The following is a 27,287-nucleotide window of genomic DNA, read 5'->3' on the forward strand; positions in this document are numbered from 1 at the left end:
ATCATTGTGGGGAGGGGAGTAGAGCGCAGGAAATTGGGGTGGCAAGAATGGACTGGGGGACTTTGATAACTTGAAAGGCTGAGAGTTGAGGGAGTTATTTATAGAAACACTTGTGTACAGGTGTGTTACAAATGACCTATATATATATATATCATTTCATGGTATGTGGCAGTAACTAACATACAAGCTGCATTTATGATACCGACTGTACCATGGCTCATCATGGCTGTGAAGCAATTACTCCTGCTCTGCATGAGTACAGGTATGAGTACCAGCTAAACCGTCTACTTGGCCCGACATTGCTACTAAACCAGCAGTGATCCAAATCCTAAAGGTGAAACGGGCAGAGCCTTATAGGTCCTGCACCTTCACCTCGTTTGCTGATGTGGCCTGAGAATGGGCTTTATCCTCAGGAGGGGTGTGAGCTGAAAAAGATGCAACGCAGACAATAGTACAGTGGTGTCAAAATAAAAGAATGTCAATCAAGGTTCTGAAAATAGGAACTTAAGTAACAAAATGATCAATGGACAGAACAATTTAAAACAGTTAGACCAGGGAGTGCTTCGACTGTGTTTACTGTTACTGGAGCGCTACACTGACAGTCCAAAACGGAGTATTTCTACAACTTCCATCTGTGTGAAGGCAGAGCAACCACGCTAAAACCTGGAGCCACAGCAAAGCAGATTGCTGCAAGTGTGTTTACTGTGTTTCCTGCTGGTTCCCAGCACTGCTCTATGAAACAAAAGTTACATCACCCCGGGAAAGCTTGAGCTGGTGTTGTCAAAGAGGCAATGTACGGCAGCCAGGGGAGAGAAGGGAGCACTTGCTGGTGAGTAAAGTGAGTCACACGGGTACGCTGTGCCTGCTAAACGGTTCTTGTACTCTTAGCGTAGCTAGCGCTCCTTGCATCGATATGAAGGTTGTAAACAGAAGTGAGCGTTTATTTGTATTTTCTTCCGCCGTACTGACTTGCTCAATCCTCCAATCTTGTGACAAATGAGTATATACTCTTTAAGGAGCGGTGCAAAGATCTCCCACAGCGGAGGCTGGGGGGATAATGGTAAATACATAACAGCTGATGCCATAAACTCTGCTTAACACATCATGTCCCACTTCTCAGCTATTTCAGATTTCATGAGCACATGGTGCTCCTCTGCATCATCATAAATTGGGATGCATGGACTCAGCAGCACCCTCACCTTAACACATTAACACCCAAATCCCATTTGAATTCCACAGTGAAACAGCACTCGCCCATGCTTCAAACCTCCTCACCACTCCCACCAGTCTCTCGGATTTCTGATGCCTTCTGCACTGTTGCCAACTTCTTCCTTTTTGACTGGTGGACCACGGCTTGCAGGGCAGTGCCCAAGCGTGTATTGCTACCTACTTACTGAAATGTAATTTTTTCTCCTCCTGGCATGCCACAACATCCTCTTGAACCCCTCTATCAGATGAGTTCCTCAAGAGTGTGTTCTTTGATCTCTACAAGGTACTCTTTACATCCAGCTCCTAAGTAAGAAAACCTGGTGGCACACATTGGGATAACTGCTCGGGAGGGCAGACTTTCAGAAACAAAGCCCTCCTGCGTCTCCAGTGCTTCCCCCTTTGACAGACACTGCGTTCCTAGAACTATCTTGTATTATTACGAACAAAAATATGATAGAGACCCCCGCAGTCAGTGCAAGAAGTGATCATCCAGAAAATAATGCTTTGCCACAACAAATTGAGCCAATCTTGGAAACACAGCATATTTCCTTTTCTCCAGGGCCTCAATTTGTGATGGATAAAAACGTGTCCCCAACGTGTCCCCAATCCCCAATGTTGTTTACCTTAGAGTCCTTGGACCCTAAGCAAATGCCTTCATCTCTGGACCTTGCACTGTAGGATTCCTCTAAAAATGAAGAGGGATCCATCCACATGCATACTACCATACACGACGTACCCAACAAGTCGGGCTCTGTCCTTCATGCTCTGAACTTTACCCTTTCCCGGATGGGGAATTCATAAGATTCAATCTCTGAGGTATATCACAAACAACGCGCCCTCCTAACTAAAATGTCCTCCAAATTGGCATTTCTGGAGGGTTTCATCCATGGAAGGGTTCAATGCCAAGATGAACATTCTGGCAAAGTAAGGGTCCCAAAGTTAGGAGGAGTGGGGATCAAGAAGCCTGTACTAGTTCTGGCCTTGAGCCCCTCTCCCAAAAAAGAAGGAAACCGACAGAACCGAGCAGCGGAAAACAGAGAAGAAGGCAGTAAATACAGCAGGGATGGAAACAAAATGGGTCAGTTTAAAATCAAAGCATCTAAAAAATCAGACGATTCTCCCAAAACGAGGGTGAAACGGCTCGCAAAGTTTCATGAGGAACCAATGGTGTAGTCAGTCTCCCCCATACAATAGAGGAGGATGTTTGCAGACAAAACCAAAGCCAGTCCCTTACAATTGAGGAGGTCGTAACTACCAACCCACCACATCTAACCCCTGCTAAACACACAAGCAAAAAGCCAGCATGTGCCCCCCAGGAAGGCAAAGAAGAAGTCAAATAAGCAAACACAGGGCTCAGCGGAAGGGCTAAAGGGCCTCAGTGACAAGTTTGTAAAACCCACCTGAAAATCTGTCAAAAGTTCCGATCACAGCATCGTGTAAGTGTATTCGGACATGGAGAGTTGGTGAGTGAACCAGCTGACTTAAGCTTGGCTTATATGGAAGATTTTCCGCCAACCTCTTCATTGGTAAACGTCTGGACCAAGGCAGAGTAGCAGCAATTGGAACTCCCAGTGAAAAGCCAGAACAGATTACATAAGAGGGCTCAGCAACTGGTGCCAATTTTCCAAATACAGCAACTGGGGACACATTTCCCGCTGGAACCAAGCCTACAAACGACTGTCAGTCTCCTCAACCCAAGCACTCAAATATGCAAAGAGCGGAATCGCGATGCCCTGGAAATCAAATGAGCACACAGCCTACTTGGGGAAACGAATGGGCTCTCAAATAAATCAAAAACAGAGCCCCTTCTTGACTTTAGAAGAGACGAGGCTCAAATCGTGCCATAATAACAAGGAATAAATGTGTCCTATATCCCTGGATACGGGGCAGACTATGCCAAAGTCAGCTCAGAAGGGGAATTTGGCTTCGGTAGCTTCTCTGCATTGCCCCCTTGAGCTCCTGAGCTGTTTGGGTTCTGTAAACCCCAAACAAAAAGGAGCAAAAGAGAAAGGCAAAAATGAATACCAACAGATACGATCAGGGTTGGCACCTTAACTAGATCTCTTAGAAAAAGGCAAAAAAAGAGACTAAGTGCCTAGGGAAAATCTGCGGGAAGAGCACACATTAATCCTCTCCGAGGTGTTCCCTAATGGAGACTTAGCTGCCATTAAATCGATCTCAAATCCTGGCCTTGTTTCAGGAGATTCCTAGCCTGAGACGGATCGCCCCCTGCATCATAGCACAGGTCCAATTTCCAGTAAGAGGCAGTTTAAATTTGGCTAAACTCCACTTGTCATCAGAAATGACCAGGGCACTAGTTTTGTCAGAACTAGAATTGTTTTTATCCTTGGGATATGATGTGGTGCAGTCCTTGATGGACCCAAAACCAGCCCCCAATGAACTTGTGCTATCTCAACCCTCTGACCCTCAATGTTCATTCAAGAATTGACTGCCTTAAATCCACTCTCAGTAGTCATAACCATGCACACACATGAGAAGAGAAGAACAATTGAGGAACATCCAGGCAGACCATCGCCTGAGTATGATTGTACCACGGTCTTATCTGTGTTACATGGAGGTGAAAATCCCCAGCCCTTCTGTAGATGATGGGTGGTCCTCAGCTTAGACTTGTGGAACTGTAGAGGCCATATTTTTCCTCACTACTAGAATGTGCCTTGTTATGTCTACAGGAGTCATGGTCGACTGTATGCCCCTTAATAGACGACTATGTTGTTTTAACAGTAGACGCTCTCAGGGAGCACAGGGTCGCCCAGCAGGGGGCCTCTTGTGTGCTGTGAAAAATGGCATAGGTCTAAAAATTGTTAATATAGAGACACATAGAAGGGACATAAACATATTAAAAGTGTCAAACCGACGCTGCTATGTTTGTAACGTATATTTCAACCCAAAATCTGTATCGAATGAATCGTTTTTGGAAGCGCTTTCAGCCCTCGTTGCAAATGCCCTGGAAAAAGAGGATACCAAAATAATTGTATTAGGCGACTTCAATAGTGAATGTCTGGACTCAAGGTGGTATTCTGATGTGTCCAGGTGGGGGGCTTCCCAAATGGGGAGGAGAAGAGGGAGGTTAATAAGATCTGAACTTAAATCTTGGGACTTTACTATAATTAATGGAAGTAGTTCAAGCTTTCAAATATCTAGGGGTGGAAATTGTTATGGTTTTATAACATGGCACACTCCAGCCAGGGGCTCCTTTCCCTGGCAATGAATGTGGCGCAAAATACAACTCTTTCTATCTTTAATCAACCACAGGTTCTTTTATTTGAGTAGGCCCCCAACCCCTCTCACAGCCAACATTCACAAACACCCCGTGTCACAGTCGACGAGGCAACAGACCGGTGTGTATCAATATGATATTTATTAATGTTATGGTTCAATGAAAGTAAAAGCAAAATCAAACAACTGGACAGCAACCACCAATGTTGTGGCAATACAGATGCAAAGATTCCTACAACACAGTTAGTTCAAAATCCCCACAATGTACAATAATCTTTAATGGCAAAACCGGAAAAAAATATTTCACAGCATGTGATGGTACTTAAGGTTAAGCACTCCCTCTGCAACACTCACCCCCAAACATCTAACTTAATTCTTGTTGCATGGAAGGCAGTGGCAAGGAGTCAGGAAAAAGAGGGAAATATTTTATAATTCAGCCCACCACCCCAAGAATCCAGAAAGGAAAATGAAAACCCGATTTATGAGCAAAATGGCATAATCAGATTTCACTTGTTACTCTCACAGCAGCATACAACCGCGGTGGGACAGCTAGAAAAGAAACTTGCGTTGCTACACTTGAGAGATATGAAAGCTTATAGACTACTAAGCAGGGCACCAAGGCAACATGAACACAAGGTAAGAACATCGATTTCGGAACAGAAAACAATGCAAAAGGAAAACACACGCGCAGAATGGAAATTCATTTTCACACGAGATGGGTGATGACAGGCAGCCAAGAAAAGGGCTTAGCTGTTAAAAATCAGAAATCGGTTTCAAAGAGAATGACAAAGGCACATAATGCATAGGAATCTCACAGAAAGATATTCTCAATGGGACTATGACTTGGGGTTTTCTATGGGACAGATGAAAATTAGGAATTTGTGGGAAGGCACACAATACATGGGCAAATTCGTTTTTGTTACATAAAGACTGTGGCCCTCATTCCGATATTGGAGGCAGCCATGGTGCCTCCAATATCGGGTCCGGGTCCGGTGTGGTTGAGCCCCCATAGGGCTCAATGGGAATGGGGAAGGTGCTAATAACAGGCCCGTGAATTAGCGCCGTGGTCGCTTAGCAGGACCCATAAAGGACATGTGGTCTGACCACACGTCCTTTACAGGTTCCCGCTAAGGGACCTCGGAATTGGGTGGTAAGGGATTACCAGCACCGGTGCCTGGTATCCCTTACCGCCCAACTCGGAATGATCCCCTAATTCTGTTGAGGGTATACTTTAATGGTTATAATTATTAATGAAAGGAACTTAACACGAGGTGATTAATTTCAAATTTCAACCAACTCACACCGTCAATTTCTTTATAGGGGAATTTAATGATTTACTTCAAAATGATACTACGGACTTATACAGACAACTGAATGACTTATAAAAGGAATACACTAACATACACAGGCAAATACAAATTAGTCTATAGAAAGGTGAATGTATTATACTGGCAATTTGGGGCTTTGAATGGGATTTTCATTGGGATACAATAGTCAAAAGAGTAGGATATGCAGTTTGAGACTGGGGTCATTTGCTACTTACAATGGGGGTCATTACGACCCAGGCGCTAATTGCGCCAACTTTACCACCATGGTGTAAACTATGTGGCGGATTTACCGCCCCATTCCAAGGTGAGTGGGGCGGTAAATCCCCATTTCCCATTTTCCCTTCCCCATTCCCATTTTTGCCCCATAGGGCATAATGGGAGTGGGGAAGGCGCTAATTACGCCACCGTAAACTACGGTGGCGTAATTAGCATCATGGCAGGTTAGCGCCATGGATTTTAACGGCTGCTAAGAGCAGCCGTTAAAATCAGAATAGGCGTTAAGGGTTAACGACGGCGTTAACCCTTAACGCCTGGGTCGTAATGAGGCCCAATTTAAACTATAGTTTGGATTCTGGAAAGCCAGTGAGGTCTCTGGTCACTCTGGACAGTTAGGCCAAGAGATCTGGTCACTCTGGATAGCTAGGCCAAGGGATCTGGTCACTGTACTCTCCTGGATGGGATTCTGGACAGCTAGGCTAAGGTCTGGTCACTTCTGGACAGCTTGGTGGGGTCAGCTAGGCAAGTTCCAGTCTCTGCACTCTCTTGGATGGGATTAGCTGCCTGCATCTGGAATCTGTGTATCTTGCTGTAGATGGATGGATGGCAGGATGGATTGATCGATCCCTTGTGTCTCTCTGTGTCCCCCTGATATAGCCAAAATGACATAATCTATTTTACAATCTAGGGGGGGGAAGTACTCTGAAATTACCCCTATCCTGTGATAGGACAGTCTACCACTCCTCTCCCCTCCCCCTGGGCTTATTGGTTCAGGTGAAAAGGGCATCATTTGTCTGTTTGTATTTATGACCTTTCTTTGTCTCCCAATCTACTTTTTAACAACAATGAGTTATGGATCAAAACTTCAAACTTATACTAGCCACCGTCATAAGAAGTAGATATGCGGATTCAATGGGTCACAGGGAGTTGGACAATCCGATCGCCGGCTCTGTGCGAGGTAGCATCACCCTTTGGCACGTTTTGGCCCTTTCCATGAAATGCATAATCATAACATTTCTGCCAATGATTGCACATGTTCAAAATTACATTTTGCATCTTTCCCCCAAGTTCACTATTTGTCCCATGTATAATTCAGCAAGAAATTCATCTTTCCTGGCCATTTCAGTTCACCAAGTGCTAGAAACGTGCACTTGGTCTCTATACATTTGTCTGTAATTCACATGGAAAACTAGCATAATACAACATTACTACTTATTCAGGGTGGTGGGAAAAATATCTTAAAATGAAGAAGTCCTTTAATGTCATTGAGGAGTGTAAAGACTGCAGGTGTGTCTGTACTTATGCTCTCTATATGGTAGAGGAGAGGCACAGAGCACCCCAGCCAAGATTCTCTATTGTTGGTAGCAATGGACGAACAATCAAGGCCTAGCTTCTCAGGAGGTGGTGTGGGCTGGTTCTTAAGTACAGTGTAGTCCCCAATCACCCACAAAGGAATGTCTGCACACTGTATTGGTTAAAACATAGTCTTTATATAATTAAGATTCAGGGTTACATACACAATCACAATAAATCATGTTGTGCTCAGTTAATCTACAATGACAAATATATACAGTTCTAAGTGGTACCACAATTATTATCAGATTTCATCAAAGTGCATCAACTGTACTCTGGTTAAATGTCACACAAATCAATTAATAAAGGTGACCAACAATAGATATAGGAGGAAAGCAGTTGGTTAGAACAATTGGCAGAATACTGGGCCCCTACCGCTAGACACAGTTCTGTGTAGAGATTCCCACTCCTAGGCAAACTGTAAAATAAAGATATACCACAAGCCAAGTCCATATATTGTTCAGTTAGTATTATTTCCTTATAAAGTGTTTCTACCACCCCAATGTACTTGGAATAGCAGATTTCCCCGAGGAGGCGTCGATGGATCCTTCTTGAGTGACTCCCTTTAAAGCATGAGCCACGGATTGTCGACGGGCCTTGAAGAAAGGGAACTTTGCATTGATGATCGTCGATGGAAAGTTTGGTGGTGTCGAGGCAGCAGCTTTGATCCTGACAGTGCTCGTCGACGACAAGTCGGAGACGTCCTGCAACGATGAGGCGTGCGGGGCACCTCCATGTCAAAGGTTCAGGACCGCAAATAGTTTGTGAAGAACTGTGGCCCAGCAAGGGCGTTGAGTCGTCCAGCGTCTGTACAGTCTTTAGGTGGTGGGAAACCCACCGGCGAATGCTCCTCGGCATCTCGGCGGCCTGGCCTTCTCCGGCGGGATAAGGCAGTCGGCGGTGCGGACGAGCACATCCGTGAATCAAATGTCTTAGGCAAAGGAGCGCTGCAGCTCCAGTAGTCAACGGCACAGCGTCAAGCAGTCCCCGCTTCTGGGCAACTAACTTTGCCAGGCCTTCAGAAGTTATAGCAAACCTGCGACCTCTGGTCGACGACAGTGGACGGCTGTCCGGTGCTTCTCTTCGTTTCCCTTCGCCGGTCACCATCTCCGTCTGACAGTCTTTCGTAGGCTGACACGCAGGGCACTTCAGCGAAGGTTAGTGGTGCACGATGGTCCCTCATAGCTCGGGAAGACACCGCCAAACCATGTCCTCTCTGGATCACTTCTTGAAGACACAGCAGCTTTCAAATCGACGAAGTAGAGCAACAGCAACACTTCTCTTCCAGCAGGACTTCAAGGTTAAGCTTCAGTTTCAATGTCAGTTTAAACTCCAGCTTCTGAACGAATTCTAGCAGTGAGAGGCCCCCCAGATATACTGTTGATCTCCCATTCACTCTCCTGGGTCACACTCAGGCAACCAATCACTCAGAAGGGCATTCAGGCTGTCAGTCAGCCAATCGGGCAAACAGTGCATTCAGGCCATTCTTCTCCATCCAGGCACTCACAACACAGAATGTGGATTCAGACAAGTACCCAGCCATTCAACACTACACACTGCATTCATACCAGTTTCGGAAAGGGCTGTCTCAGTCATTGTGTCAAACACCAGATACTAGACATCCACAACATAGAATGCGTATTCGTCACACACTCCATTCACCTAGGTCCCACCCACAGACGTACCCGCAACATACAGTCGTTGGGTTGGCTCTAGCCAGTCTGGTCAGCACTTCCCCACACTACTATATATGGAACTTCCACCAAACAGCCAGTCAGGGGGAAGGGACAGAGTCAGGGCTTCCCAGGACTTCAGGAAAACCAAGGTAATAGGCAATGGAAGGCAAGAGGCCAGGGGGGCCATCTTGTTTCCACCTGGAATCTACTGATTCCAACGACAGGGCCTGGGCATCTCAAAATGGAGGATACTCAGAGCACCCTGTCAAATTCAGCATGGAGCTGCCACCAGCCCGTACCCTGCTCTGTGGGCCACACATAGGTGTCCAAAAACATACACTAGGGGTACAGGGTTGTACCCCCACCCATGGGTGCCATAAGAGTATCACAGGGGTCTGTACACCAAACCAAAAGAGAGAGATGCACTGCCAGGAGTCCCACATGAACTCCTACGTGGAAAACACGATAGAACACACAATACAAAACAGTCACGCACAAGGATACGGAAGTACTGTCCCTCTGATGCATTTCCAGCATCACAGTCTCCCTCCCAGACTGAGGTTAGGGTGTCTAATCTCCCACGAGATAGACACCTTCATCCAGACGGTCAACATACCTTCTGGAAAGGCCATCTGCATTATCGTGACTCTTCCCTGGTCTATGCTCTATGGTGAAGTCTAGCCCTTGCGGGCTAATGGACCACCTGAGCAATTCCGGGTTCTCACCCTTCATCTGCATAAGCCACTTCAGGGGCTTATGATTGGTTTGGACCTTGAGGATAGACCCCGTAAGGTAGGGCATAAAATACCCAAGGCTCCAAACTATGCTAAAACATTCCTTTTCAACAGTAGCCCACTGTCACGTTCACCTGGTCACAACGGGGGTGTCGCACAAAGCTGCACGAATGATGTCTGCACTGGCATTAAACGGGCTGAGTGATGAGGCTTGCACGCAACTTCTCCTTCACTGTCACTTCCCAGGAAGCGTTTGCCTAAAATGTCGAAATAGCATATTAGCCAGCCGTGAGGAGCAGGCTTGGTTCCCACCTCCTGTAACCTCCTAATGCCCACTCTCTGCTTCAGCCTCACCTTTGTTTTTTTAATGGTGGACCCTCCGTCCTGTGATCTCTAGCAGGAGCACAATATGTTCAGTCTTTCCCTGGATCCAGTTCCTTCACTTATCGTGCGGGGCTGTAGCGGAGTCTTGAATAGCTTGACTCAGCAGGTAAGTCTCTATGCCAATAGATGCTTGCTATAGTTGCTTGATGTCTTTATTGCCCAAGTTTTGACTTTTGTTTCTCTTTTCTTTCAGGCGCGGCCTTGCATGGTTTTCAGATGAATATTTGCCTCTTCCTACAACGCTGAGCGATTTCCTGCGGGTGAGTATAGCGTGAGTGCGTGGCGCTGAATGTCTTATATGGTTTCTTTCCCGTGCGCGACGAACCTGCTGTTTTCATTTCTTTTTCTGCAATGTAGGTGCAGACCGCTTCAAAGAAATCCCAGAAGGAAGCAGTCTCTGGGTGAGTATCGACTATTCTTGCAGATGCTTTCTTTTCTGCAAGACGAGCCGGAGGCAGCTGAAGGCGCGGCCGCTAAGATGGAATGCTTCAGGTAAGGCCTCAACTGCTGTACTAATTTCTGTTCATTTCTTTCTCTTCTTGCTGATGGATCGTGATTCCAGGACAGTGGTGGCTGTTGAAGTTCGGGTACTGGAGCTAAGCAGTCACGGTGAGCGGTATGCTGCAGGAGTGCAGAATAACGCAAAGCGTGTTCTGTCTGTAGGGTGTGGTTTAAATAGCCTTGTAAGTAGTTCCAGCTAAAATAGTCCCTCCAGCCTCATCCTGCAATCTCAGGTAAAGTAGTCCCCCAGCCACACCCAGGGTAGGCTGGATGGCTCAGCCCATTAGGCTGGGCTGTATGTGGTCCCATGCAGTTTACCACCAGATGGAATATTATGAGCCTGGAGCCAACGGCACCAGAACTGAGTCCAGGAAGTCCTAGGACAACCCTTTGGGGCTTTATAAGCCCTTATGGGTGCCAGTGACTGGGTTAGGCCCACCAGCTCCAGATGTTTGGGAGCCTGCACCATGACACCCACCTAAGTTCTCTACCCTTGATTTGTCTACTGATGAATATGATCGGATGTTCCCTCCATGTGTCATCTAACTGGGACAAGACAGAACCAATTCCGGAGTCGCAGGCATCCGTCTGCATGATAAAGGGTCTGCTGTAGTGAGGCGCACACAACACAGGTGCCCTACACAGACTTTATTTCAAGCCATCAAAGGCCTCTGACAGTCTTCAGGCAATTAACCTTCCTAGGTTGTTTGGGTGAAGTCAGAGCTGTCAGAGGTGCAGCTATGGTTCCATAGTCCGCCATGAAATTGCAATAATATCCAATGAGGCCCAAAAAGGCTCTGACCTGTGTTTGAGTAGTGTGAGTCTCCCAGTCATGTACATCCTGTACTTTACTGGGGAGAGGTTGGATTTTACCCCCTCCTACCTCATGACCAAGATACGTTACTTTCCCCTGGGCTATCTGGCACTTGGTGACCTTGATAGCGAGGTTAGCCCCTTTCAAGGCCTGCAACACCTTATCCAGATGTGTCAAATGCTCTTCCCAGGTGGAACTGTAGACAGCAATGTCATCTAAGTACGACACACAAAAGGCCTCCAGCCCACTGAGCGCATGATTGACCAATCTCTGGAAGGTGGAAGGGGCATTCTTCAACCCAAAAGGCATGACCCTAAACTGGTACAGTCCCTCAGGTGTTGAGAATGCCGTCTTTTCCTTGGCATAGTCCGTCAGAGCTATTTGCCAATAGCCTGAGGTAAGGTCAAAGGTGCCCACAAACTTGGCAGAAACTATGGTGTCCATGAGTTCATCAGCCCTGGGCAATGGGTGCGCGTCCGTTTTGGTGACGGCATTGACTCCTCGGTAGTCCACACAGAACCTCCAATTCTTGGTACCTGGCTGGGAACTTGCCTTGGGGCCACGGACCACGGGACTGAACTAGGGACTGGTTGAGGGTTCTATAAGACCCAGATCCAACGTCTTGGTGACCTCAGCCTGGATGTGGTTCTTAACTGTATCTGTCATATGGTAGCACCTGCTTTTGACAGGCACACTGTCACCAGTGTCAATTTCGTGCCTACACCACGGTGTAAGGCCTGGTGTCAGTGAGAACAGAGAGGCATACTGCCAGAGCAAAGCCCTGCAGGCCCTCTGCTGCTCTGCATCAGATCTGGAGAGAGATGTACTCCCTCCACTGAGCCATCCTGAGGGTTGCTATGCAGAAAATCAGGAAGGGGCTAACTCTCATCCTCTTCTTGCTCTGAAGCTAGCAAGAGACATGAGACCTCCACTCGCCTGTGGAAAGGCTTGAGCCTGTTGACGTGGAATACTTGAGGGCCTACCCCAGAGACTCCCATGTCAACCAAACTTCACTCATCTTGGAGATTATCCTGAAGGGTCTAGTCCATTTGTCTGCCAAAGCTCGAGGCTTAGTAGGCTCCATCACAAGGATCTCCTGGCCTGGAGTCCAATCCACTTGCAAGGCTTTAAGGTCATGCCAGTACTTATTCAATTCCTGGCTGAAGCCTAGAAAGACCTCGGGTTTTGCAATCGCAGCGGCAACCTCCAGCTGCGTGGAGAGATCCCTGGTGAGGGTGTTGACCTGGACAGAGGGTTTCAGGTAGGAGAGTCAGTCCTTGTGGACCTGAAATATCACCTCATCCTTCCTGATGTCACAGGCCACCTCTTCCCCCCCATAAGGGCCGGAAGAGTATACCAAGAAATGTTCCCCTTGCTGGGTGAAGATCCTTTCTGGCGGAATGTCATCGCCACAGTCCTAGCATTCTTTGGGGATTGGTCCTATGATTTAATTCCCTAAGTCCATGGAGAAATGCTGGCCTCTGAGAAGGAGCCAAACCGTGCACAGAAGAGAGTGAAGCGACAGAGCGAACTACACTAAACAGTTCCTTTGAAGAGTTTGTAGCGGCATTGACCTTGCTGGTAAAGAACACGCATTTTGCTTGCGCAATCGCCAACTGGCAAGCAGCAGTTGCCTGGCGAAGGGCAAGATGAGATTGAGCACAGTAAGACACACAATGTTACTCAATGTGCACTCCTATCTTTAGTGGTGATATTTAAAGAGGAAATTCGATGTAGTCTGTGGCAAGTATGCTTTGTAGGAATTTAAGGTGCATGGGAGATAACAGTCAACCCTGGCATATGGGTTGTAAAACATATGAAAACAAATGAAATGTGTTGGGCCCCATGAATATTAAAGCACAATGAAAAATCTTAAGGAATCATCTCTATTTTTGTTGTATAATTTGAAATAACAGAATCTTTTTTATTGATTATTGAAAAATTGAATAATTGGAGAAGGTAAACCATACTCCAAACTGTTTGGCTCCGTTTTTGAGCTAGTGAAAGTGTGCAGGAGACGGGAGTTCCTCTATTAGGAACTTATTTTTGTTTTCACAGTATGACACACGCCATTTGCACTCCATTTGTATACGGGCCAGGCAGTAGTAGAGAACCAGGGTTCAGAAGGGCGAGTACAAGGTCTACAGGCCTTAAGAGGTGCCAAGGAGTCAGCAACGTCAGTTAGCATTGAGATCGAAGTCTTAAAGTTGCAGCAGCCATCAGCTGGATGAAGAAGAGCAATAGCTTAGGCAACATCAGCATGTTTAACTTTATCCCAGAACCTCTTGGGAGGGCGGGGCAGTACGAAACGGCAGAGGACAGAAGGAGAGTCTATAGTGAAAGGAAGAGTGGGTTGGGTCAGGTGGCCGGTAAACCAATAAAAAGTGGAGAGTGCTAGAAGGGGAGATAATGACGATGAGCAGCTGAGCTTCCATAATGGCCTGCTGATCAAAGGGCAGGATCTGGCACTGAATTCTGGAGTGATAAATCATGGCAATCACCACTCCAGCTTTTGGGGGAGAGGCTGTTCAGATAAAGATCCGGTAGTCAGAGGGCAAGGCATAAACCAATGAAGGATTGGATGATTCTTTGAGCCAGGTCTCAGTAATAAAAACAAGATCAGGATAATGATCCTGTAGAAAGGTAAAACAGTCAGCCACATGCGCGGTAAGTGACCGGCGTTAAAAAGGCACTTCAACATACCCCAAGCTGAGATAGTGTAACTCTCCTCATTGGATGAGGCAGTGTCGTACCCCAGGGGAAACCTAGTATTCCAAGGAGCCAGACTAATCAGCCGAGAGCGTGTGTAGCAGTGCACGTTGTTTCCAACAGGCACCCACAGCCTGTCTGCTGCATGGATGGGCACAGATGGGGCTGACTTGGGCCGGACATCAGCCAGGCCGAGGCACTTCCGCTGCGCCCGTCCACTGCGCTTCTGGGTAATATGCAGATTAAAAGTGCACATTCTAATTGGCAGGAACCAATCCGCTTTCCAAGCCAAGTGGGAAGGAGGGGAGCTGCCAGCCAATGCGTGCGTGAGGGAAAGAAATGAAAGATAGACTCACCACAGGAACAAGCCCTGTGTGAGTGGAGAGGCTAGGTAGCCTCACGCTGACTGCAGTTAACAAGATACTGCTTTTTTTGTGATAACTGTTATATTGAACTTGGGGAAAGGAACCCTGAGACTTGCTACAATGAAACTGTATTGATCTTGGGGAAGGGAATTCCGAGAGAGGTGTGTAACTGTATTGCCTTAAGTCCAAGAGAAGGTAACTTGAACATTGTGGTGAACTTGTTTATACTTGAGGTGAAAGAGCTGAAGAATAGGCCAGAGCTGGAAATGGCTCAGAACTCTACTTTTGGAACACTGTTTAGTTTATGGTTGACATCCCTACAGATTGTTTTGTTTTAGTTATGAGGGAAAGCATAGGTTTTGGACACAGACAGACTTTTAAGTTGCACTTTCTGACATGGACTATCCTTAGTTTCTTTAGGTAGAGAAACCCCCACCTTACCATTTATTAATTTGCATTTTTAAAGCGCTCACACAGCCCGCGGGCATCGAGGCGCTGTTACAGGAATTGTTTGTTAATTGCCTAATTGTTTTATTTGTTTTGTCTTAGTTGCGTATTTATAACACGCTTAAATACCCACAGGTTTCTAAGCACGGACCCGGGGATCGAACCTGTGTTGCTTCATGTCGTCTTGCTTCCAAGGCGAACACGTTGACGCTGAGCTATCCTCCCAGGACCGTTAGGCCTTACACCATCCTTATGGGCAACACAATTTGACTGGCTTCTAGCGGTCTCAGAAATCTTCCGAACCCGGTCGATGGCAATGGACTTCAATGGCCTTGATGTCCAGACGCTCTCTTCAAGATTCTCGGCGGACCCCTTGTCTGGACCTCACACTCACAGAACTGGCTTCCATGGTTCCTCAATGAAGAACAGCAGCTTTTGCATGATGGTCTCTCGTAGCTCAGGAAGAGGTCTCTTAGCCAGGTCCTCTCTTGGATCAGTCCCCGCAAGAATCAACAGATTTTAGATTACTTCAAAGGAAATGCAGCAGCAAGATTTTTCTTCCAGCTGGGCTTGAAGCATGCGCTTCAAGTTTCAACTTCAGCTTCTGAACAAATTGGTAAGTGAGAGGTCCCCAGATATACACATCTGTCCCTCATTCACTCTGGCTGAGCCAGCTCAGTCACCCAATCACACAGAAGGGCATTCATGCGGGTAGGCAGCCAATCAGGCTCACAGGAATTCAGGCCATTCACTTCCACCCCGATACCCATAACAAGGAATGTGGATTGGGGCAAGCACCCAGCCTTTCAGCACACTACACTGCATTCATGTCAGTTTCAGTGAGGGCTCTCTCATTGATTGTATCACACACATAGAAACCAGAAACCCATAACATATAATGCATACTGGTAAACACTCTATTCACACAGGTCCCACCCCAAGGGTATACCCACAACATACAATCACTAAGTAGGCTCTAGCCAGCTTGGCCTGGACTTCGCCACAATACCATATATGGGTCTTCCACTCAACAGCCAGTCAGGCTTCCCAGGACTTTGGGAAAACAAGCTAACATGCAATAGCAACCAAGAGGCCACAGGGGCCATCTTTCCTTCTATCAGGAATCCACTGATACCAATGGCAGGGCCTGGGAATCCAAAAATGGCAGATACTCAGAGCTCCTGTCACATCAGCATGAAGCTGCCACCAGCCCATAACCTGCTCTGGGGGCAACACACAAGTGTCGAAAAACAATACTAGGGGTACAGTTTTGTACCCCAACCCATGGGTGCCATAAGGGTATCCCAAGGGTCTCTGTTCACCACAACCAAAAAGAGGAATAGCTGCACTGCCAGGTGTCCCAACTGGACTCCTGTGCAGAAAATAACACAGAACACAAATGATAAGGGAGCACAGGACAAGGACAGGGAGGCCCTGTCCCTCCAATGCATTTCCGGCACCACAATATGGTTTTGCAGAATTTGGTGTAAGAGAAACAGAAATTCTATTTTTTTTTATTTTTTTATTTATTAAGCATAAAGTGTAAATTAATACATTTTGCTTTGCTCATGCATTTGTTTGCGCTCCCGCCTAGCAGAACCTTTGAAGGAGAATAGTATTGTCCATTAGTCCTTTCATCTTCAGTGTCCACCTAGCTTAGGTTTTTGTATGACATTGCTTCGGCTGGGTACTAAGGGTTTCCAAGTTCCACAGAGACTTTTGTCTGCTAAGCATGTAAGCTTTGTTACATATTTTTCCCAAACAATACCTAGTCCTCTTGCTGTTCTCTTGTTAAGTTTGACATATAGGGCTTCCCACCATAAATCAGAATCCTGTCCACACGTCACAGCCAGAGTGTTCTGTAAGTGTTTTTCTCTTTCTTCGTTTAAATCTCCACAGAACATTAGCAGGTGTTGTAGGGATTCTTCTTTTTCCTTGCATAGTCTGCATGTGTCATTTCTTTCCAGTCCATATTTCTTTAGGTTTTGTTTCGTTCGTAGAACGTTTAACCTGAATCGTGAGATCAGGTCCTTATGTTTAGGGTTCACACTCAAGTAGTTAGGCAGGAGAATGGGGAAGTTAACCAAGGTTCTTGACAGTGTGTGTGACAGTGTGTGTGACTTGGAACCTGAGCGAGTTGCCTCAGTTTGAGCCAAATCTACTGATAGGAGCAATGTTTTGACTCTCTTGGGGTGGTTACAAAGCGTTTCAACATTGATACAAGGTTTTCCAGGATTTCAGTACACTTCTCTCTCCACAGCTTTAAGGGCCAGTAGTCAAGGGCGTCATTTTCATGCTTCATAATTTTGTATTGAAGAGGGCACTCCATTAGTTCCACTTTTCTATAGGTTGTTAGAACTTTCTAAGTGGCATGTACATGGATTGAATGTAAACTCAGTTTGTGACGAATCACGCCTATTGGCACTGAATTGGCTAGATTTAGGATTCTTCTCCAATATCTAGCTTCTAGTTTGTCCCATATTCCACAAGGCAGTCTCAGACATGTATCACCAGCATAGGTTATTACGTAGGTTATCACTGGGATTACTTTATGTTTATAGAAATCTACCGCTGGTTGCAGCAAGAATTTGCCAAATCTCTTTTTCAGTAGTAGGGCTTGTGCTATTAGTTGCTCCATTTTGAGTTCCAGATTTAGAATCCAAGGTTTCTCCCCCGAATCTGTGCTTATCATGGCGCCCAGGTGTTTAAACAGAAATTCTATTGTACCTTTTCTTCTTATTGTGTATGTTAGTGTGAGGGTTAGATGTATTTTGGGACACAAGGTCACTTTGCTTTAGTTTTGGTTTCATAGGTAGGGACATTCTCGTTTGGTTAGGGCAAGATAGGCCTTTTTCCAAACCCATTTTCCTTTAATAAATATGGCTAATGTTGATAAAATTACAACTTTGTGTGTGCCTCTCATTGCTGTCCCCCCACAGCATGCATCATGTCTTTTTCTACAGTTCACTGTGGTCATCCCTCTGCCAGGTTCACTCTTGTCAACACACTGTATTTCAGGACTCAGACTTCGCCCTCCTTTGTCGGCATCCCTCGATCAGGTTCACTGACTGCTTCATCCAACTTGGTTTCCCTTCACGTGTCGGTTTACTATGGCTTTCCTCACATTCATAGTTCTTAATGTCGTTTTAAAAAATCCCTGTGAACCTCTCTTTCATGGGTTCACTCTTGTTAACACAAAATGTTCCTTGAGGCATTAGACTTCGCCCCTTTTCTTCGGCATCCCTCTTCCGGGTTCACTATTTGCCAATCTTTTCTTTCACCATGTGGGATTCGTTACCCTTAGCTTTCCTTTACTTGTCGGTCACAGACTTTCAACTGTACAGAGGATTTTACTAGGTCCTGTATGACCACTTTGAGCCTCTTTTGCCTTTCCCAAGTTCATCTGGTTCTGATAGTTTCAATAATTGGGTAATCGCCCAGAGTTACTCGAGTGAACACCCACGTGGTGCCTGGCTCATCTGCAGCTAGCTTCCCTTAACAATGTACAGTTCTTTGAACTTCCCTCAATGTGCCACTTTGCGACTTTCATTCAACAAAGTTTGGTTTCTTTATCAGTTCCCTCCTCGACGCACTGGCTGTGATGAACCGCTTGGCTTTCTTCGTTTCTGGAGTCAAGGCCGGTACCACGGTAGCAGGTGTCTTCCTGCATCCTGCTTATCAGCATAGGTACGCTCCACGTACCGTTGACATCTGCTGCAACACACTTGAGCTATTGTCTGTGGTCTTAAGATTCCTTCTGCAGAGGTCTTGCAGGTCTGGGTCAGACAGGGTAAGGTTGCTTCTCTCCTTGTCAGCCTTTCAATATTTGCCACCTTTCTTCTCCTCTTAAACTGCTGTGCCTGGATAGCTGTCTCGTCGTGCGATCTACCTTGCTCATACTGCACTCTCGTGCTCCACCTTTTTTCCCTGAGGGGAAAGGAAATGGTTGTCAGGTGTGTGTGATTCTGGTCAGTTGCCTGACTCTGCCTGACCCTTGTATCGGGACATGTTTGGTAAACAGTTTTAACATTAACCTATTGTCGTTCACTGGGAAAGCAAGTGTTTGTATTGGAAAAAGAGGGTGGTAGGATTTTTGAGTATCCTACAGGGTAGGATGGAGAAAAGTTGTTGTACAGGAGTATATTCCTCATGCTAGGGGTTTGGGTAAGTTCGGAAGAGTGAGATTGGTAGGGGTTGTGGAATGAATAAAAATGACCAGATTTGTATCACGATCTGAACAGGGGGGATTGTGGGAATGGTAGTGTGGTGTCAATGTGGTATACTGGGATTTCGGGAGCGAACAATTAGAGGGACGTGAAAAAGAATGGCTGTGAGTATTCGGGTGGAAAACAGGAAAACAAGGATTCTGGGAGTTGTGGTTTTTTAGGGTAACAGGGTTGGTGTTCCTAGTTGGTTTATCATAGAGGGATGGTTTGTTGGCTTTGGCTAAGGGAGATTCATTGGGAGGAAGGGGGTAGATCTGGAGCAGCCTACAAAAGCTTCATGGACTTGACCCTCCTCACCTTCTTCCCCGGATAATACTGCGTCTCCCCTTGGTTATTTCCCCAAGCACAACCCTGTGCTCCCATACCCAGGTGATCTTTCCCTGCTCGTCTGCCTTTAGGCTTTGAATAAGAGGGCCAGTTCTTCCCTGGCCACCTGACTAAGGGATTTCTGGGATCTACTTGGGAGAATACCCTCAGTTTTCTCACAGAAGACAGACTCACACCCAGCCATTCTGTTTTCCATGTCCCAAAATCAGAGTCAGGCAGAACCAGGCACTTGCCTGTAACAACTCACACCTGAATCCCGTACCCTTCCCCACTGGGATACAAGGCAGAGCAGGAGAGTATTCAGAGAGCAAGGCAAATGGCATGAAGGAGTCTGACTTCCGGTGTGGCAGCTGAATCCCGAAGGAGAGATGGCAGATCAGAATGGGGCCGTGAGTCGAGGAAACCCCTTGACCCCGTTATATGACGATCAATTAACTATTGTTGGTGGGAGAACAGCACAGGCAAGAAGGAAGGCTAAATCAAGCTTCAAAGGTCGTGCACGATAGCTGGAGCCCCCTGCACGTCTGCTCGAGGCAGAGAGGGGCTGCTGCTGCCGCCGTAGTATCATCCTTGGCTTGAATACCAAAGCTGCCGATAAAGAAACTTCAGCAAACTGGTAAGTCAGAGGCAGATGTATGATACCGGTTTGCAATTGAAGTGAAGGCTATGAAAGGCAAGATTTTTGCAAGTTGAACGACTTGATGAATCGTCAAAATTGAAAGACGTGAGTGAAGGGAAAACAGAGAGAGGGAGTTGCTGTCTGAAGTAAAGCTAAAAGTCTGGAAGATGAGCTATGTTAGAGTGGTCCGGCACCTCAGTATGCCCAGTCAAAGGTCTCTGACAGCTGCCTTTTTGAGAAGAAGTGAAAGTAAAAACACGAAACGAGATTTAAGTGGTCATGTAAAGGTCAGAGCCAAAACCATTACACGTCAAAAGTCTTCGGTGATCCAAGACATTGAGAGAGTGCATGCAGGCCCATGTCCGACTGGGAGAAGCCTGTATTTGTGAAATGTTAAAAGGAATAAACGTGGACTTGCGCTCGACGGAGGCGAGTCCACCTGAGTGAAAAACAGAAGGTCTCAGCCCTGCTGTGGGGCACCTAAAGTGTTTAGCTTAATGGAACTGAACTGTATGAAAAGGGGCATAGCAGGATACTTTGCAACCAAGAGACTGTTGGTGCTACAGATAATTCTATTCTGCAAGATTCACCCCTGCCTAACAGACTGCTTCCGTGTGCCAGAAACCTCTGAGTGTACTCCAAGCTCATGTCTTGTTCTGCCTTGTCATACCAAAACCCTTGGACCCTTTTTGTTGTTATACACTATTTCTTTATGTACTTCATGATCCCACACACTTTTGTTATATAGTGTAAGGTTTGGCAATAGGTTTTCTAGTACCAGGCATTCTAATGGACTCCTTCTATGAATGCTTCTTTCTAGGCAACACAGTTTAGTTCAATGATAGCATTGTCACTTAATAGCTAAATGCATTTATTCATATAAAGCAATTTCAGAAACGCTTCAGAATACTTGTTCTCCTCCAATATCAAGACAAGTATGGTATCGGAGAAAGTTTACTTGAACAAATACCATTTAAAATATAATACCTTCATTCAGCTTAGCACCCCTGCATAAGAGTGGGCTTGCAGATGTGTTTGCTATGTGCAGGTCATTGAAATACAGGCAATGGCCAGCTTGCATAGGACTCCTACAAGTTTTGATTCAGAGAATAATGTTCTCAGAATAGTACTCTCTTCTCTGAACATTTGCACAGCTTTCACTGGACATGTATAGATAACGTTAAATTAATGTGTGTGTGCTGCTTTACCTACATGTGTATGTGCAGCTTTAATCTACATGTGTATGTGCTGCTTTAATCTACATGTGTATGTGCTGCTTTAATCTACATGTGTATGTGCTGCTTTAATCTACATGTGTATGTGCTGCTTCAATCTAAATGTGTGTGTGCCACTTTAACTACAGATGAGTGTGCAGCTTTAAATACACGTGTGTATGTGCACAGCTTTCAATCTACTCCTATTCATTTGCCTACAGCGCTATAAATGTTGGTTTAGGCATGTAATATTCTCCAGTAAAAGTACAATTGTACCACAATCTTGCCCTGTCACATTTCACATAGATCTGCTTGTGAATTTCAACACAAGGGACTGAGGTGGTTTAACACAGTGCACGATTATCTATGAACAGAATGACCTCTCTGTGATAATTTTGGTTGCGCAAATATCTAATTTAAGACTCACAATGGCTGCTTTTCACATGATATCACATTATACAATAGTGTGTCATGACTTACACTATGGACGTGTGTGATTCTACACTGACCGGCGCAAAGGATTCTATTTAATGGTGCTTAGTTCTACAAAAACAGTCTGAATTCCAATGCACACAATACTGTCAGTGTGAACTTTGCATCTCAATACGAAAACAAATTCATTGGATGTTAAGAAAATTACATTTCACTTTATGCTCAGTATTAATGTGAGACACAGAGCATTATATTAAACACTACACCTGCATCTTTGTCAAATCAGGATTTCCCTTTAATTCCCTGCCCTTTTTATTCCTGGGAATCGTCTCTGGATAATACAGGGACATTTTGTTATATCACAGCTCTACTTACTTTTGAAATGCAGATTTTTATTTTTGAAAAATCAACAAGCACTTAGTCAGTCTAGAATTACTCCATCAGCAAGCTTTCTTTTCAACTGGCTGCCTGGAAACCAATTCCTAACCTTGGCTTATCCCTCTATCAATGGCTTCTGTCTGCAGCCTGCATGAGGATCAGACATCCAGATGGGCTCAGTTCTGCTCTCCCTGGCCACCTCTCTCCAGTTGTATCCAGAAAGTCTTGAATGTTTATCTCCCCATATTAGCTCATCATCCTTCTATTCTGTATGAATGTTATTAAATATCTTTGACTCGTCTCTTGAGCTACTGACTGGGATGCGGCTAACACCAGTTTCATGACTGTGAGGAGGGGTAAACTCATTATTAATGTAAAATGGCAATTAGGTTTAAGCCACATAACTCTGGATGTGCACGTGCAATATTAATCAAATCAGATTCTGTGGGACAGTGTGTACAATAGCATGTGCTGCCTTTCCCTATGCAATGCAAATTGCCATTAATTTGTCTATTTAACTCCAGATGTTTCCATTACATAGTGTGATGAATCTGATGATGGAATCACTCCTTTCCATGAGATACCCTTTCCTCATGTGGCCAGGGGACGGCAGCCGCTACCTGATCCTGATACTGCAAGCATCTTTTTGAAGGAGGACCACATGGGGAGAGGTGACCCTCGGGAGGGTGACATGACATCATCTGGTGAGACATGGTATCCCCCTTTTCCCTTATAGGGATATTCCCTCCATTCCTCATGCCTGGATGGCATACTACCATAAACCCCTTTGACAACTTGTCAAGTCTACTGACAGTACTCTTCAATATCAGATAACAAACAAGGTGACAAAAACTGAGATGATGAAGAGGCAAGGAGCAATGATGATTACTCCCAATGAGAACCAACACCAGCAGTCTAGTAGCTGGAAGAATATGATTGGCCCGACACAGTTTAAAACCACACCGGGAAGAGAAGTATGGAATTCGTCTTCTTCTTCATCCTAGTGCAGATTGAGGACATTGCGAGAACGGGAGATCCAACTGGCTAGGTGCTGCTGGGAAACCTAAGCTGTCATGTTGACAAGCGAGCAGGGAAACCGGGAGTGCGACAACCGGTGGCGGTACAGAAGATGGGGCGGCAAGACAGAGCAAGAAGGCAGCACAGTGAGTGACATGCTCAGGGAAGCTCCACGGAGGCTATCACAAAGCAGGAGGAAGCATGCCATGCTTCCTGACAGCCGAGGGAGCTGGGATGCCGACTGAGGACCAAACACCTGCTGGAGGTGCCTGCAGGATCAGGGAGAGCTGCGAGAGGTGGAGAAGCATCTGATTCGGAGTCAGAACACAAAGAAACTGCAGGAAAGGAACGAGTGAGCCCAAGGAAAGGGTTGGGACACTGAAGCACTGTCGGGCAAGGTATCAGAAGCCCTAGACAATGAGACTGGGGTCTGAGACCCACGGTACAAACTCAGGGTAGGCCAAGAAGGGAAACACAGAGGGACATTGTGCATTGAGAAAATTCTTGCAGACCAGAATACCAGGCAAAGCCAAGTGTGCAAAGTGAACTGCATAAGAAAGTCCTGGCAGGAGAGTATACCAGGCAAACCCAAGTGTGTGAAGTTAATTGCATAAGGAAATCCCAAGGAAGAGTCCTAACCTGAGGATTTTAAAATACATTGAATGTGGAAGAGAACCTGGCAGTGGAGTATACCATGTGTTCTGCAAGGCTGGGACCTGCACCCAAGTTGTTGTACAGTGAAGATAAAATCACAAGGAAGATACATGCCTTTAGGATTGTGAATTACATTTAAGGTGGGAGGAATCCTGGGGAAGTGAGTGGTTTCCCTGGGAGTGGATTGTGACACCTTTTGGTCTACAAAGAACTTGATTATTTTTTTAACTGTTGTTTTGGTGGAGCCAAACCTGGGGAAGGGATTTATTCACTGGAACTGTGAATATTAACCAATTGAGAGTTTTGTTGGATTTATACCTTTTTGTAGGATTTAAACATTTTGTGCAATTTCAAAGCCAAAGACAATGGGCCTCATTATAGGTTTGCCGGTCTGGTAGTAATAGTGCTGGTAAGCTAACAGCACCATTGCTACCGGACCGGCAAACTACGAGTTGTGCTCATGGGGTGCCTTTCTGTCCAGCAGGTCTAACCTGGCAGGCAGAACGGAACCCGCGAGCACAACTCGTCCGATGCACCAGCACCATTCATGAATTGTGCCGGTGCATCCGACCTCCTCATTCCCATTTGAGCCCAGGACTACTGGTTAATGAGCAGTATGGAACAAATCAAAACGGAGCACTTCCTTATGTTGTTGTATGGCCATGGGGAGGGGAACGGTGTGGCGCAAAATAGGTCTGCTGGACAAGGGGAAGCCATCAACTCCTTCGACAGGTACAGCAGAGTCTTTGATCTCCACAGGGATCTTCATCCAATTAGCCCAATCCTGCTCCATAAAAAGACCTCTGGCTCCCGAGTCCACCATGGTCAAGGTGGAAATTACGCCTTGCCCGGTTAAGGACAAGCTGATTTGCATGATCAAAAGTTCTGTTTCAGGTGTCTGTTCAGAGGTTACACTCCTGGGACTCGGTAAAGCCTCCCGAACGTAGGTCCCAACTACGAGCGGGCGCTGTCGTTTCCAGAACTGCGAGGAGGAGCCAATGGGCATACTCTGACCAAATGTTCATCCGAGGCGCAATACATGCATATGTGTTTTTCTCTCCTCCTTTGTCTTTCTTCATTGGTTAGGGGTCCTGGTGCTCACCCTATTTGGATGGGTTCTTCCTTGGCCTTAGATGTCGGGGCAGACGTTTCCGGAAGAACACGAGCGGGAAAGCTCATGGTCTGCCATCTCTCCAACTTGCATTCCTGAAAACTATAGTCAATCTGGAGAACAAGTTTCACAAGTTCCTCAAACGAAGCAGGGCACGGTATCCAAGCAAGCTCATCCTTTAGTTCATCGGAGAGACCTCTCCTGAACAGGGTCACACATGCCTCTTCCGGCCAGGCCGTTTGCTGAGCAAGTTGGTTAAAGCGGGTAACATATGTTAAGACATCCAATGTGCCTTGAGTAAAGTCTAACAAGGAATCTTGTTTGTTGTAGGTGAGTTTCCGGGCGATCAAAAACACCTGAAAAGACTTCAATAAAGCCTTTGAAGTCGTCCAGGAGTGGGTTACCGGAAACCACAAGAGGCGTAGCCCAGGACAAGGCACTACCATCCAAACAGGTGATCACACGAGAGCGGTCAGAGGGGAAGGCTGCCTGCCTGAAGGTAAAAGCAAAAGTGCAGGCGTCCATAAACTCCCTGTATTTCTTGGGTTCTCCATTGTCCTTCTCTATGGTCGGATCATGATACTGAGATTGACCCACTCCATGAAAAGACCCTGGACGGCGGCCATGAGCTCTTGTACCTGCTCCATGGTCTTCATCTTCTCTTTCTTTTTCTTTGGGCATTGCAAGTTGTCAGGATCAGTCCTTACCTCTTTGCTTCTGGAATCCTTTGGTGTGAAGAGGTAAGGCCTGTCCTTCCAGGTAGCCACTGTGCCACCCGGTATGTAGAATACAGGTAAGCACTGTGGCTGCCCTGAGAGCCAGGACCCAAGGAAAAAAAAACAGAAAGGGCGTGGGAAACCAATTTACAGAATAGAGAATCCAAGTGGCACAATCCCAGGAAGAGTCTTCGAGGATGTGAAAGAAGGCCAAGTAAAAGAACTAGCAGAAGGAATCTGATGCGCAAGTATGAGGAGGGAAGAATGAATCTCCAATGGCTGAGACAGAATAGGTCCTACGAGGCTCTGAAGCGCAGATCAAGAGGACTAGCTACCAGGAACTGGAAGGAAGCAGCAAAAGCTAGCGGGAGAGACCACGGGAGGAGGGAAGTGAAAGGGAAAAAAGTAGGGAGTCTGGGAATAAAGGAGAAAGAGTGGCAGCCGGGCCACTGTAGGAGACAAGCTCAACCAGGAGTAAACGCGAGGTGCCGGTAAACCAGGACAAAATGAGTACAAGGAAAGGCAAAAGACCAGAGGATAAGAGCACAATACAGCGTACAGCAATGTAGGGTAATTGCAACGCGCGGCTCTTACTGTCTGATATTGTTATATTTCTGGATGACGGGCAGTCACAGCACGCACACATTATGACATAAGAGCGTGTCTGAGGCATCCAGACGCCATCTTGGATCGGGGCAAGAAACGGAAGCACTGTGATAAAGAAACCTTGTCAGACAAGTGCCAGCTGATTGGCCGCATGACACCCGGTTTATGGCAAAATTGTACCCTGTCAGGGGTTAGGAGGCCCAGCTGCGTGCCACTGTGGAGGTGGATGAAATTATGGCCAGCCTGGTGGGCCGTTCCTTCATTTCGGCTAATGAAGTGGCTGGCAGGGACCCGGTGGGCCAGAAAGTGGATTCTGTGCTCAAAACATCTTACGTAAGGTCCCATCTGGCTTTGCGCTACAACACCTATGGCTCCTATGCTGCGGACACTGTTTTGGCTCGGTTTCAGTGGCTGTGTCAGACTCTGGATGATGGCACTGACTGTTCCCAGCTCCTTTCGGACTTGCAGAGTCAGTCCGAGTTCATTTTGGACCTGTTTTATGATTGTGTTCGGGATACTGCTATGGCCATAGGCGTTACCATCTCTGGCAGGCAGCATTTGTGTCTTTGGGATTGGAAGGCGGAGGGGTGCCAGAAGCCTGCTGCCTTAAAGCTTCCCTTTGAGCGTCGAAATTTGTTTGGCGATACACTGGAGTCGAAGGTTCACCGGGTCTTTAAGGCAGATAAACAAGCAGACAAATTGAGGAAGAAGGTGGCTCCTGCCTCTTCTAGTGCTTTCCAACATCCTCGCAAGTCTTATGTCCCTCGTCCCCAGACAGATCATTAGAGGCAGGGTTTCCGGAGTCCTTTCTGTCATCCCATGCCCCCCCCCCACCAAACCTCAGAAGTCCTGATGCCCAATCTTGGCTGTTTCTCCTCTCCGTTCTCAGTGGGCGGCCATTCGGGTCTTTTGCGTTTCATGGTCACCTCCAACTCTGGTTTTGAGGCATTTGAAGGGGGTGGGTGAACTCTCGTTCTTTGGGCCCTGTTAGGGATCCTCGTTGGGACCCGCCCT

At 46.4% G+C, this 27,287-nt stretch overlaps 1 pseudogene; it reads left to right on the plus strand.

The window, feature by feature from the left end:
* The window catches only part of LOC138498405 (zinc finger protein 850-like), a 203,198-nt pseudogene that overhangs the window by 25,792 nt on the left and 150,119 nt on the right, over window positions 1-27,287 (plus strand).

This window comes from Ambystoma mexicanum, chromosome 5q (assembly GCF_040938575.1).
Source record: "Ambystoma mexicanum isolate Mex_15411 chromosome 5q, UKY_AmexF1_1, whole genome shotgun sequence".
Lineage (NCBI taxonomy): Eukaryota > Metazoa > Chordata > Amphibia > Caudata > Ambystomatidae > Ambystoma > Ambystoma mexicanum.